A 14,963-nucleotide genomic window follows, 5' to 3' on the forward strand; every position below is an offset into this window, starting at 1 on the left:
GAGTAGGTACAATGCCTATTTTTGTTTTAAAACGAGTTAAGATTCAATTGGATTTTATAAATTTGAAACTAATGGTAGTAAACAACACATCAATCCCACACAGGTAAATCAATATCTTCTTACTAGGATCATTTTTCAGTAAGATCATGGTAGGATCGTATGATCAGATTTAGATCATAAAACCGTTCATAAGATCGTATTATCGTTACTATTTTCTAAAAAAAATTCTAATATTTTTTATTTGATTACCTACGTAGAATACACCTTTTGAATTGTTTATTGTTAAATAGTGTAGTGGATATATATTTTTATGTTTCAAACTATTTATCGTTAACCGGATACTTAATATATGGATGCAAATATAATTTTTATGTTTTAAAATGTTTTAGGGAGGATCTGACGATCCGATTAGATCTTATGATAACGATCTTGCAAAACCTAAAATAAAGAATCCAAATTATCTTCAATTTGTATCATCAAACACAATTTATTATATAGAAATTGTAATGAACTCTTTTTTTATTCTTACATTTTGTACCGGTTTTAGAAAGTCATTTTTTAATTTTATGTTTCTGGCCTAAGTTCTAAATTTTGTAACTTATTAAATTTTGTTAGGAATTTTACACAAATTATTTTTTCACAAACTCGCTTCAAAAATAGCCTTTTCCAATTTTTTCTAAACTTTTTAAGGATTCCTTTTTAAAATTTACAGACCTTTTTGCAACTTTTTTGTTTTTACATTATTTTACAACATTTTTATACTTGTATTACAACTCTTTTAAATGATTTTTTGTACATTTTTATACAATTTCTTTCACAATTGTGTTAAAGAGTTTTCTTTATGTTAAATGCAATGGTTTTAAACTTTTTCTTTTCAACTAGTTTAGAATTTTTCATAATTTTTTTTTATAAATCAGTGGAGAGAAATTGGATATCAATTATAAGTTGTCTAATGCAAAGATTTGTAATAATAGAGTTTGTATTCCACTAAACTTTACAATAATTAAGAATATGTCTCACAATGAAATTATTTTAGGCACTCCATTTTTACAAAAAATATTGTCATTTGGAGTTAATGAAAAAGGGAATCTTAGGCAATTTTCAAAATTATGAAGTATTTTTTAAATTTATTACAAAACCTTTTACTCGTTGGATAGATCTTATAGATTTGAAAACAAAACAAATAAACTTTTTAAAAGAAGAAATTTTAATAATAAACATAGACGAAAAATTTGAAAATCCAAAGTTTATGCCATAACTATATGGTACCCCTGGGCCTTCTCTGGTTATTAAAGGTATCAGAGCCATAATAATGAAATTATTTAACACTTATTCCTCAAATGAATTTTCATATGTTCAAAAAGAATAATAGAAATAATGTTAAAAATCAAATAAATGAAGAATATGAAATCCCAAAACAATTAGATTTACTAAACAAATGGACAATTCCTAAAATACAACCAAAAGTTTTATATGAGCTAGGTACTTTTGAAGAATTAGGTTTTATACAATCAGTTAAAACAACTGAAGAAAATTTAACAATGAATCAAGATGATATGATTGTTAAATTATTAACATATGAAGATATTCATAGATATCAATATACTCATAATTATTTACATATAGGATTAGTGCAAATTGCTTTTAAACCTTTAACTTTACAAGGTTTACCATAAAGTTTTTTTGCTGTATTACGTGATGGTCGTAATATGAATTGGAAACAATCTTTATTGGGCATAATACAGTCCAGTCTGACCAATGGTCCAGTATATTTTAATGTTTATCCTAATTTACAATTATCATTATCTGATGTTAATATATTTGATGCTTTAACTTTAAATGTTAAAACAAATTGATACAATTATATGCCAGGATCTGAATTAATATGTATATGCTATAGAATATACTACAGACCTTTAAAAACAATGAACCCAAGGTGTAAAAAAACTAATAAACCTAATAATGAAACTATTTTAATAGAAAGTAATTTTGATATGTCTAAAATAACCACTAGAAAAGCTATTAAGTGGGATGAAATAGATTTCCCAAAAAATTGGGTCTTGGAAGGAGCGGTTCCTCCTCAACCAAAAATAAATAATAAAATTACAGAAATTATACAAACATCGGAAGGAAGAATTCAAATAGAATTCGATAATGATGATGGAGAAATACCTCTATTAAGAAGATGTAGATCAACTAGATCACTATATTCTCATATATCACCTTTACAATATAAGGTAGAAACCCCTTCTAGGTGTTCCACATCTCAATTAGACAAGAAAATAAATCAATTAAATATAAAAGAAAATATAGTCCAAGATGTCTATGAAGAGGATCCTACTGCCTCAGAAATGAACTTTTCAATTTAATGGATAGAGAAGAAATAATAAATTTTAGTCCGGGATCACCGGCAAGAACGATAATTTATAATGAATTTAATACAGAAAAATGGAAGTCTCTTAAAACTTGGCTATTTCAAGAATTTTCAAAAGAAGAATTAACAATTATACAAGATGAGTTTTATTCTTATTTATCAAAGATTAACAAAATCATATATTTTGTTCCATGGTTTTTTAATAAATATATATATTTAATTATTTAAATATATTAGAAAGAAAATATACTCTTGCAAATGGAAATATACAAAAATCAATTTTTCCACCCCAACAAAGTTTTCAGATTTCTAGAGAAAATATAAGTTTGAAATTTTATGCTTACAAAAAACTAGTTGAAAGTAATACTTTACAAATAACCGTTGAACATATAAACCAACTAATACAACAAAATAATTTTACAATTTTATATTCTATAATTCTTGGAGAAAAAAATTCTTGCTATAGAAGAAAAGGTGGAAAATATATACAAAATTATTGAACAATCTCAAATTGAGAAAACACAGTCAATTAAAGAGAAAATAATGGCAACTTTCCAACCTCCTCCGGAAATAAAAGATTTTAAATTTAAAAATGAAACAAAACTAGATCAAATTTTAGAAAAATTAAAAAAACCTAAAAATTTAAGTATAAATACTTTAAATAAAATTGAAGAATCAGATTATAATTCTGAGTCTGAATCCGAACAAGATAAACGTATTAATAAAATAAAATATGAGAGTTATGATGGTAAATTTGCTAGAAAACCCGTCCAATCTAAATATTATTATAATAGGCCTACCCTTCAAGATGTTTTATTTGAAGAACAAGAATTTATTCAAGATAATAGTTATAATGGTAAAAACGTCTATGAATTGAATTTAGATGGTTTTATAGAAAGACAAATATATTTGTTAACTCAAAGAATGACTTTGTATGCTACTAGTGCAAAACAAATTAGGAAATACTGATTTAACAGTTGCTCAAATGATAATAGCAGGTTTTACTGGCCAATTAAAAGGCTGGTGGGATAATTATCTAGATGAGTCGGATAAAATTCAGATTTACAATTCTACTAAAATAATTAAAAATGAAGATGGTACTTCAACAATAGTCCAAGATGTAGTTTATACACTTCTTTTAAGTATAATTGAACATTTTTCTGGTAAATGGTCAAATAATTCTAGTAATACTAGAACCTTACTAAATGGTATGAAATGTAAAACTTTAACCTCATTTAGATGGTATAAAGATACTTTCATGAGTAGAGTATTAGAATTAGATGATTGTAATTCTAATTATTGGAAACAAAAATTTATTGATAGTCTTCCAACACTCTTTGCGGAAAGAGTTAGGAAACAATTACAAGGAAACCACCCTCAAATTCCTTATGAAAATTATTCATATAGAAAACTTATAGGAATATGCACTCAAGAAGGCTTAGCTTTATGCAACGAAATAAAATTAAATCAACAGATTAAAAAACAACGACTCACTGAAAGACAACAATTAGGTCATTTCTGTGAACAATTTGGTATTGATACTTCAAAAAATAGAAAGAAATCTAAAAGGGAATATATCCCTAAAAAATATAAAAAATATAGTGAAAATAAAAAACAATATAGATTTAAAAGGAAATCTTTTAGAAAAGAAAAACATAATAAAAAAAAGAAAGATAATCCACCAACTTGTTATAAATGCTCAAATATCGGCTCATACGTGCCTGCTCAGAAGACACGTGCTCAGGGCAGAACATCGCCCTCTCATGAAACATCCTGGTGATCACAGTAACAGACTCTGTACCCTGCTTGAGGGTCAAGAACTCCTGGGCCAAACGCTCCCTTTCCACCGGGGGAACGTACTCATCACGAAACATAGCGGTGAACCTCTCCCAGGTCACCGCAGCAAGCTCTGCAGAAGAATAGTGCGCTGTCACAAACTTCCACCAATCCTTCGCCCCCAAGAGAAGCTAGTTCAGTGCGAACCGAACCCTCAGATGCTCCGGACATGAACATGTGTAGAAGCACCCCTCAATGTCAGAGATCCACCTCATCGCAGCTATCGGATCCTGAGTCCCATCAAACTCTGGTGGCTTCGTGTTGCTGAACTCCCGGTACAGCAACGCGTCACCCCCCTGCGGCCTGGCAGCAGCAACGGCTGCAGCAACAACAACATCAGTAAGAGCAGCATAACGCTCATCAAAAGTCTCGATCAGGGTGGTCTTGATAGACCCGAACATCTCTGGAATCTCAGCGCGGATGGCAGCAGCCACCTCATCATGAATCATCTGGCGGAGCTCCTCATCGCTCACACCCCCCTCACTAGTCCCTGGCCTGTGGCGTGTCCCCACCATGATGTCTCTCTGAAATACAACACAAGATATCAGAGACTCGCTCGAGTGTACACAGACTCCATATCCCAATCCTACTTGATCCCTGGTACCCTAAGGATTCTTACTTGGGCTGCGCACTGATCCGGTGTCTTCGGTAGTACGGGCCCAATACTACCGCCCACACCGCATCAATATTCACCCCAAGTCCTCCTCCTAGGATCCCAAATCCCAAGTACTCTACTCTCTCTCTATGCATAGTCTACTCTCTAGCAGATCTCTCATAAGCTCCTCGCTGCTATCTATTCACTCTCAAGCATCTCCTAGCAGCAAAATCCCTAGGCTAAGGCATCACAAATCAGGCCACTCTAGTCCTAATAAGAATACCTAGCCTACTCTAGCATGCATATCATATCATAACATGTCTCATAACTCATAATGTAAGGGTATTTTGGGAAATCACCGTTCGGGCGCTGGCTGATCGTACACACTGCTCTGCTCTGCTCTTTCAAAAACTTTTTACTCTTGAGAAAATTTTGTAAATTATTTTGAAAATCTCTCTAATCCTCAATTTGAGTTCAGATACGCCCGAAGGTATACCCGAATCCCTCAAACCAAGACTCTGATACCAACTTGTAACACCCAAATTTTCAAATAATTTTTCACATTTTATAAAATGCATTTTCATTCATAATTGTTATAAAAACACCATTGTATCACATAGTCAAATCATAACATCACATCCCAAGATCATAATATAAAAACTCCTCGTGTGTGTACTGATCAAGCCGGCGCCTTCCCGCGATCCTCACTGGTACCTGAAACACATAACACAACACTGTAAGCATAAATGCTTAGTGAGTTCCCCAAAATACCACACACAACACATATTAGCCACTCGAGGCTATAACTCTGTTTGACCCTCTGGTCAATGTGTCTCAGTGGGACCCTCCATTCCCATAACTCTGTGGGCCCTCTGGCCCTAACTCTGTGGACCTTCCGGTCCTAACTCTGTAAAATCTGTAACATACATAGCATAAAGCACATAGAAATCACATCATGCAAAAACATACAAATACTTTGTCACATAACTCTAATTACCACTCTAGGTAAAGTATAGTGAGAAGACTCACCTCGGGTAACTCGGTAAGCTCGAACTCTGTAAAATCGGGTCTAGCCTCCGCCTAATCATATAAAATAAACACTCTAAATCAATACATCTCTCAAGGCTAGACTATTCCTCCTATTAGTACTCTCAGAAGGGTAAAAGACCATTTTACCCCTCTCATGGCTCAAAGACCCTAAAGTTGACCAAACCCTAAAAGTCAACAAAAGTCAACTCCCCGGATTACGCTGCGCGTACCACACATGTACGCTGGGCATACCCCGGTGTCTTCACAGAAAACGGGGTGCGCGACCCCTTACGCCGCGCGTACTGGGATTATGCCCAGCGTAACTCCCAGTTTTAGACTCTAAGCATTTTGGGGTCTTAATCAGTTAAGACCCACGTCCAACTTCTAGAACTGACCATTTATAACCCTCTTAATCCATAAAGTCGGTGAATTTAAGCCTTTGCATGGCTGGACAAGTCACTAACACCCATAATACTCCATTTTCTAACACTAGAAAGCTCATTACTCAAGCATGACCTCATATCCACGACCAAGATGGGAACTTTATGGATCTATAACACAGATACCACTGAAATGGGACATATCTAGGTCCATGGAGCACATTACACTCATAAAGTCTCCACCTTTGGGACTTTTAACCCTAAAATGGTCCATGAAACAACAAACCAAAATGAAGAGGAAAGTTTTGAACTTTATACCTCCAAATGCAGCTCCTTCCTCTGTAGATCTCAGATCCAAACTTACACTTCAAGCTCTAGCCTCCACAAGCTCCTCTCCTTCTTCTTCACTAACACACCAAGGCACTTTTAGCTCCAAAACACTCACTCTCAAGCTAAGGACGATGAGAGGCTCTCTTAGGGTTTCACTCACTGATATGGAGGCTGAGAAATGAGCCTTAGCATCCATTATATAGTGCACAAGTCAAATATTAGGGTTTGCATCTGGACCCATTACGCCCAGCGTAACCCTGGGTACGCCCAGCGTACCCAGGCGAGTCCGCGTCCAAATTAAGCGCATGAGTACGCGCAGCGTACTCCCCAGTACGCCCAGCGTACTCGTTTGCTACAAGGACTCTTTCAAGGGACCACTTTTGACAAATTGACAAAATGGAAGGGTAGAATAGCTTTACCTGAATTTCGGGATGTTACAGTCTTACAATGAAATTATTTTAGGCACTCCATTTTTACAAAAAATATTGCCATTTGGAGTTAATGAAAAGGTAATCTTAGGCAATTTTCAAAATTATGAAGTATTTTTTGAATTTATTACAAAACCTTTACTCGTTGGATAGATCTTATAGATTTGAAAACAAAACAAATAAACTTTTTAAAAGAAGAAATTTTAATAATAAACATAGACGAAAAATTACAAAATCCAAATTTACAAGAAAAAATTAATAATTTGAGAAATAAATTTATCTTAAAAATATGTTCTGATCATCCTAATGCTTTTTGGGAAAGAAAGAAACATATAATCCTTCTTCCATATGAAGACAATTTTAATGAAAAAAATATTCCAACCAAGGCTCGCCCTTGTCAAATGAATTATCACTATCTAGACCTTTGTAAAAGAGAAATATCCTCTTTACTAAGTAAAAATTTAATTAGACCCTCTAAATCAGCTTGGTCTTGCACTGCTTTTTATGTTAATAAACATTCAGAATAAGAAAGAGGAATTCCCAGACTAGTAATAAATTATAAGCCTTTAAATAAAGTTTTAAAGTGGATTAGGTATCCAATTCCAAATAAAAAAGATTTAATAGATAGATTAAATATTGCAATCATATTTTCAAATTTTGATTTAAAATCAGGATATTGGCAAATTCAAATTGATGAAAAGGATCGATATAAGACTGCTTTTAATGTTCCTTTTGGTCAATATGAATGGAATGTTATGCCATTTGGTTTAAAAAATGCACCTTCTGAATTTCAGAATATTATGAATGATATTTTTTATCCTCATAGCAATTGTATGATAGTTTACATCGATGATATCTTAGTTTTTTCTAAAAACATCGAAGATCATTTTAGGCATTTAAATCTTTTCCAACAAATTATAGAAAAAAATGGTTTAGTCATATCCCAACCCAAAATGGTTTTATTTCAATCCAAAATTAGATTTCTTGGTTATAATATAGAGAAAGGAAAAATAATTCCAATAAATAGAAGTATAGAGTTTGCTTCTAAATTCCCTGACTAAATTATTGATAAAACTCAATTACAAAGATTTTTAGGAAGTTTAAATTATATATCTTCTTTTTATAAAGATTTAGTTAAAGATACGACTATCTTATATGATAGACTAAAAAAGAAACTTGTTCCATGGACTGTCTTCATACTCAAGCAGTCCAAAGAATAAAAGAAAAGGTAAAATCGTTACCTTGTTTGTCTTTAGCAAATCCAAATTGGGAAAAAATTATTGAAACCGATGCCTCCGATATAGGTTATGGAGGGGTCTTAAAACAAATTAATCCAAATAATAAACAAGTATATTTAGTTAGATTTCATTCAGGAAAATGGTCTGATTCTCAAAAGAATTATGCTATTACTGCCAAAGAAATCATGGCAATAGTAAAATGTGTTTTAAAATTTCAAGATGATCTTTACAATCAACAATTTACTGTAATTACTGATTGTCAAGCAGCAAAATTTATGTTTAATAAAGATTTTAAGCATGATGTGTCTAAACAAATGTTTGCCAGATGGCAAGCTCATTTAGCACCATTTGATTTTATGATAATATATAAAAAAGGTGAAGATAATAGTCTTCCTGATTTTCTAACTAGAGAATTTTTAAATGAGTAATGAGCATTTAAAACAATTATCTAATGATATTTTTAATACAAGAAACTCGATTAAAGAAACTAAAGTTGAAATAACCAACTTATTGGATAATATGCCAACAACAGACACAAATATCCTTGATCGTATTCGCCATACTAGACGAATTCATTTATTAAGATTCAGACTAATAGCCCTACGAGCTCATCTTAGGTTTCTGGAGAATAAACTTATATTACTTTTGAATTAAATTTTGCAAGATGATCTCCAATAGGGGAAGAGGTGGCTACCCTCATAAAGGTAGCAGAGGAAGAGGATCATATCCTCTTATACAACATGGGAAAATTTTGCTAATAGCAGAAAATATTGCCTCCTAACCATCATCTAATATTCCCAAACCTGGGGATCCGTTATACTCGGCTTTTCAACAGTTCTTGAAACAACAAAAGGATAATAATCCCTCTTTCTCAAAAATAGTTTCTGAAGAAGATAATGATGATTCCTCAGAATATATTTTAACTCCTCATAAAGATTTAATAATTCTTTTAGAAGAGAAGGATATCATGTTATATTTTGAGGATAATAATGATCCATGGAATTTATTCTCCAGATATCTGGATACTGCGTCATACGCAGCATGTTCTTATAAATCATGAAATTATTATGAAAATATACTAATTTCTACAGGTACATGTGAAATTTCACATTTCTCCTCTTCAGGAGACAAGAAAGTTTATAACTGCAGCAAAGTAATATTCAAAAGGATTATATCTGCAGAGGAATGGGGTTTAAGCACTCTCAGGGAAAGAGAATTTCTCCACCCTGAACAAAAGATCTTAATAAAATACAATTTCTGGGATTATATCGACAGCTTTTATAAAGCTTTTCTTTATGAAAATCCAAAGAAGAAACATTCTTGGTTTTTCAAAATTTGTGACCAAGTTTATAAACAAAAGTTGCCAAATTGGTTTACACAATGGTGGTCATCATATGGCCCAAGTGTTCAAATTCTCCCTGAACCGTTCAAATCTTTATATGTTGAATGGATTCATGTGGCTCCAAAATACAGGGAGGCGCTTGAGCACTCCAACAGAGGAAGAGAAGTAATACCTACTCTACATTTTTTCATAGAATTTTCCATTCCTTGGAATTGGAAATGGATCCCAGAAGTTGATTAAAATCCTAATAAGTTCCCATCTTTACAAAGATCATATCTTACAAAATTTTGGGCAAAAATGTTGCAAAAGGATCCAACCTCAAATGAGTTAAACTCCAAACAAACGATTGATAATATCAATCAGGCAGTTTTGAAATATAAATCTCAAAAAGAATTTTTATCTCATAAGGAACAATCAAACAATTTTAATCCTTATGAAAAAGTTCTAAATTCCATTAAAGCTCAAGGAAATTCCTCCCCATCAAAAGATGAAATTATCAAGACTTATTTTCGTCAAATGAAAGAAGACCTGCTTCAAAACCTCAATAAACAACCATCAGACAGCTCCATGTTATCCACAAGCAATGATGAAAATTGTCTAGCAGGAGAATCTCAACCAATCGATGATACCAATGACATTATGGATGACTTCACTGTGGAAGATGCTTTTGCCACTATTCAAGACATGATATTGGAAAAGCTGCAAAAGAAGAAGACAAAAGCATAAGGGCTATATGGTGGAAATTTCTACATCTGTCTACAGTCATAGGATTATTTACATGACATTATGTAAAGTTTAGTGGAATACAAACTCTATTATTAATTATTGTAAAGTTTAGTGGAATACGAACTCTATTATTACAAATCTTCGCATTAGACAACTTATAATAATTGATATCCAATTTCTCTCCACTGACGGTGCGAATCACATGGGTGGATTTTTCAAAATATTTGACAGGAATTAAACCTTCCTGTATACAGTTTATATCTGCTCCACTGTCAACAAGAGCAATAAATTCTTTTTTATAATATTCTCCAATTATTAATTTTATTTTGACGTACCATTTTTAGGATGTGATTAATTCAATAGCACTTACAAATTCATCAGACTCATTATTTGAAGCTGATGTCTTAACATTATGGGATTCTTTTTCAAGAGTAATAATTCTATTTTCTAACTTATTATGATTGTTTTTTAGAAAAATAATTTCATTTTTCAAATTATTAATTTCTTGTGTGTAATCCATGAATGTAGTGCTTAATGAAATATTATTTTTCATTTTTAATCTTTGATCTATTTCTTTCATAGAATATATTGGTTCTTTAACCTGAGTATTTCTTTGATTATTCATTATTTGATCAATGATTTGTGATCTTAATTCGGAATCATCTATATTTTTTAAAATAGATAAAATATCTTTATCTAAAACGTTTATTTGTAGATTATCCTGAAATTGTGATTGAATATTCTATATTTGATCATCACATGAACAATTATTTTTATTTATACAAAACAGTTATTTTCTTCTTCATTAGAACTACTTGAAGATGTATAAATTTCTTCATCCAAATTTATATTATTTATTTCATCATCAGATGAGGATTCTTCCGAACTCTTTCATATTATCGTCTAGATTTAGATTATTAATTTTTTTCTTTATTTTACATTTATTGGCAAAATGACCAATTTGACCGCATTTATAACAACTTGGTGGATTATCTTTCTTTTTTTATTATGTTTTTCTTTTCTAAAAGATTTCCTTTTAAATCTATATTTTTTTGATTTTCACTATATTTTTTATATTTTTTAGGGATATATTCCCTTTTAGATTTCTTTCTATTTTTTGAAGTATCAATATCAAATTGTTCACAGAAATGACCTAATTGTTGTCTTTCAGTGAGTCGTTGTTTTTTAATCTGTTGATTTAATTTTATTTCGTTGCATAAAGCTAAGCCTTCTTGAGTGCATATTCCTATAAGTTTTCCATATGAATAATTTTCATAAGGAATTTGAGGGTGATTTCCTTGTAATTGTTTCCTAACTCTTTCCGCAAAGAGTGTTGGAAGACTATCAATAAATTTTTGTTTCCAATAATTAGAATTACAATCATCTAATTCTAATACTCTACTCATGAAAGTATCTTTATACCATCTAAATGAGGTTAAAGTTTTACATTTCATACCATTTAGTAAGGTTCTAGTATTACCAGAATTATTTGACCATTTACCAGAAAAATGTTCAATTATACTTAAAAGAAGTGTATAAACTACATCTTGGACTATTGTTGAAGTACCATCTTCATTTTTAATTATTTTAGTAGAATTGTAAATCTGAATTTTATCCGACTCATCTAGATAATTATCCCACCAGCCTTTTAATTGGCCAGTAAAACCTGCTATTATTAATTATTTATTTGAGAACCTGTTAAATCAGTATTTCCTAATTGTTTTGCACTAGTAGCATACAAAGTCATTCTTTGAGTTAACAAATATATTTGTCTTTCTGTAAAATCATCTAAATTCCATTCATAGACGTTTTTACCATTATAACTATTATCTTGAATAAACTCTTGTTCTTCAAATAAAACATCTTGAGGGGTAGGCCTATTATAATAGTATTTAGATTGGACGGATTTTCTAGCAAATTTACCATCATAACTCTCATATTTTATTTTATTAATACGTTTATCTTGTTCGGATTTAGACTTAGAATTATAATCTGATTCTTCAATTTTATTTAAAGTATTTATACTTAAATTTTCAGGTTTTTTTAATTTTTCTAAAATATGATCTAGTTTTGTTTCATTTTTAAATTTAAAATCTTTTATTTCCGGAGGATGTTGGAAAGTTGCCATTATTTTCTCTTTAATTGGCTGTGTTTTCTCAATTTGAGATTGTTCAATAATTTTGTATATATTTTCCACCTTTTCTTCTATAGCAAGAATTTTTTTCTCCAAGAATTATAGAATATAAATTTGTAAAATTATTTTGTTGTATTAGTTGGTTTATATGTTCAACGGTTATTTGTAAAGTTTTACTTTCAACTAGTTTTTTGTAAGCATAAAATTTCGAACTTATATTTTCTCTAGAAATCTGAAAACTTTGCTGGGGTGGAAAAATTGATTTTTGTATATTTCCATTTGCAAGAGTATATTCTCTTTCTAATATATTTAAATAATTAAATATATATATTTATTAAAAAACAATGGAACAAAATATATGATTTTGTTAATCTTTGATAAATAAGAATAAAACTCATCTTGTATAATTGTTAATTCTTCTTTTGAAAATTCTTGAAATAGCCAAGTTTTAAGAGGCTTCCATTTTTCTGTATTAAATTCATTATAAATTATCGTTCTTGCCGGTGATCCCGGACTAAAATTTATTATTTCTTCTCTATCCATTAAATTGGAAAGTTCATTTCTGAGGCAGTAGGATCCTCTTCATAGACATCTTGGACTATATTTTCTTGTCTAATTGAGATGTGGAACACCTAGAAGGGGTTTCTACCTTATATTCTAAAGGTGATATATGAGAATATAGTGATCTAGTTGATCTACATCTTCTTAATAGAGGTATTTCTCCATCATCATTATCGAATTCTATTTGAATTCTTCCTTCCGATGTTTGTATAATTTCTGTAATTTTATTATTTATTTTTGGTTGAGGAGGAACCGCTCCTTCCAAGACCCAACTTTTTGGGAAATCTATTTCATCCCACTTAATAGCTTTTCTAGTGGTTATTTTAGACATATCAAAATTACTTTCTATTAAAATAGTTTCATTATTAGGTTTATTAGTTTTTTTACACCTTGGGTTCATTGTTTTTAAAGGTCTGTAGTATATTCTATAGCATATACATATTAATTCAGATCCTGGCATATAATTGTATCCATTTGTTTTAACATTTAAAGTTAAAGCATTAAATATATTAATATCAGATAATGATAATTGTAAATTAGGATAAACATTAAAATATACTGGACCATTGGTCAGACTGGACTGTATTATGCCCATTAAAGATTGTTTCCAATTCATATTACGACCATCACGTAATACAACTAAAAAACTTTCTGGTAAACCTTGTAAAGTTAAAGGTTTAAAAGCAATTTGCACTAATCCTATATGTAAATAATTATGAGTATATTGATATCTATGAATATCTTCATATGTTAATAATTTAACAATCATATCATCTTGATTCATTGTTAAATTTTCTTCAGTTGTTTTAACTGATTGTATAAAACCTAATTCTTCAAAAGTACCTAGCTCATATAAAACTTTTGGTTGTATTCTAGGAATTGTCCATTTGTTTAGTAAATCTAATTGTTTTGGGATTTCATATTCTTCATTTATTTGATTTTTAACATTATTTCTATTATTCTTTTTGAACATATGAAAATTCATTTGAGGAATAAGTGTTAAATAATTTCATTATTATGGCTCTGATACCATTAATAACCAGAGAAGGCCCAGGGGTACCATATAGTTATGCCAAAATACAGTCATAGGATTATTTACAATAACAAATAATTTAATTTGAAACGTTTATATATACCGAGTCAATGTCGTTGTCGTTGTCGTGGTCGTTGTCGTGGTTGTGGTCGTCGTCGTGGTCGTGGTCGTGGTCGTCGTCGTGGCTGCTGCTGCTGCTGTTGTTGTTGTTGTTGTTGTTGTTGTTGTTGTTGTTGTTGTTGTTATTATAGAGTCTGGAGAAAAAGGCAAAGTCATGTTTTAGCCCGCTTTTGTAGCCACGGTGCTGTTCTAGGGCGTTTTACTCATTGACTCGCCTAACCCACCTGACTCTTTTGTTTAAAAATTTAAATAACTTTAAAGTTTACTCATATCCCGTTATGGTCCTGCATGGTTATGGTATCAGAGCCATCGAACACTATGTGATATTACCTCGATTTACTGTTTATGAGTATATTCAGTAGATTCAAAAATAGTAATAAACAATTGATTAAAAATCAGCTAATAGAAGAATATGAAGTACCAAAAAATTTTGACCTTCTTAATAAATGGACTATTCCTAGTATCAATCCTAAATTCATATATGAATTAGGAACTTTTGAAGAATTAGGTTTTATCCAAACTGTTAAAACTACAGAAGAAAATTTAACTATGAACGAAGATGACATGACAGTTCAGTTAATAACTCCACGAGATATTGATAGATATAAATATATTTATAATTACTTACATATTGGTTTGGTGCAAATTGCTTTTAAACCATTAACATTACAGGGATTACCTGAAAGTTTTTTAGCAGTTCTTAGGGATGCTAGAAATAAAAATTGGAAACAATCTTTGATGGGTATAATAGAATCTAGTTTGTCTCATGGACCGGTATGTTTTAGTGTTTACCCAAATTTACAACTTTCTTTGTCTGATAAAAATATTTTTCAAGCT

The 14,963-nt window shown here is 30.9% G+C and overlaps 1 protein-coding gene across 4 annotated transcripts in view; it reads right to left on the reverse strand.

Moving 5' to 3' along the window:
* Window positions 1-14,963, reverse strand: part of LOC145161318 (putative receptor-like protein kinase At5g59700) — a 49,081-nt gene that overhangs the window by 1,234 nt on the left and 32,884 nt on the right. The window contains exons 3-4 of one of the 4 annotated variants that reach the window (XR_013738471.1): window positions 14,110-14,260; window positions 9,796-10,251 (exon numbers count right to left, since the gene is read on the reverse strand). The gene's annotated coding sequence lies outside the window, so the exon portion shown is untranslated. Of the gene's footprint in view, window positions 1-9,795; window positions 10,252-14,038; window positions 14,261-14,963 lie in introns of those variants that run through there. The other 3 variants (XR_013738473.1, XR_013738478.1, XR_013738472.1) reach the window with 3 other exon arrangements.

The sequence above is a fragment of the Lactuca virosa genome, chromosome 1 (assembly GCF_052849685.1).
Source record: "Lactuca virosa cultivar CGN04683 chromosome 1, Lactuca_virosa_CGN04683_v6, whole genome shotgun sequence".
Taxonomy (NCBI): domain Eukaryota; kingdom Viridiplantae; phylum Streptophyta; class Magnoliopsida; order Asterales; family Asteraceae; genus Lactuca; species Lactuca virosa.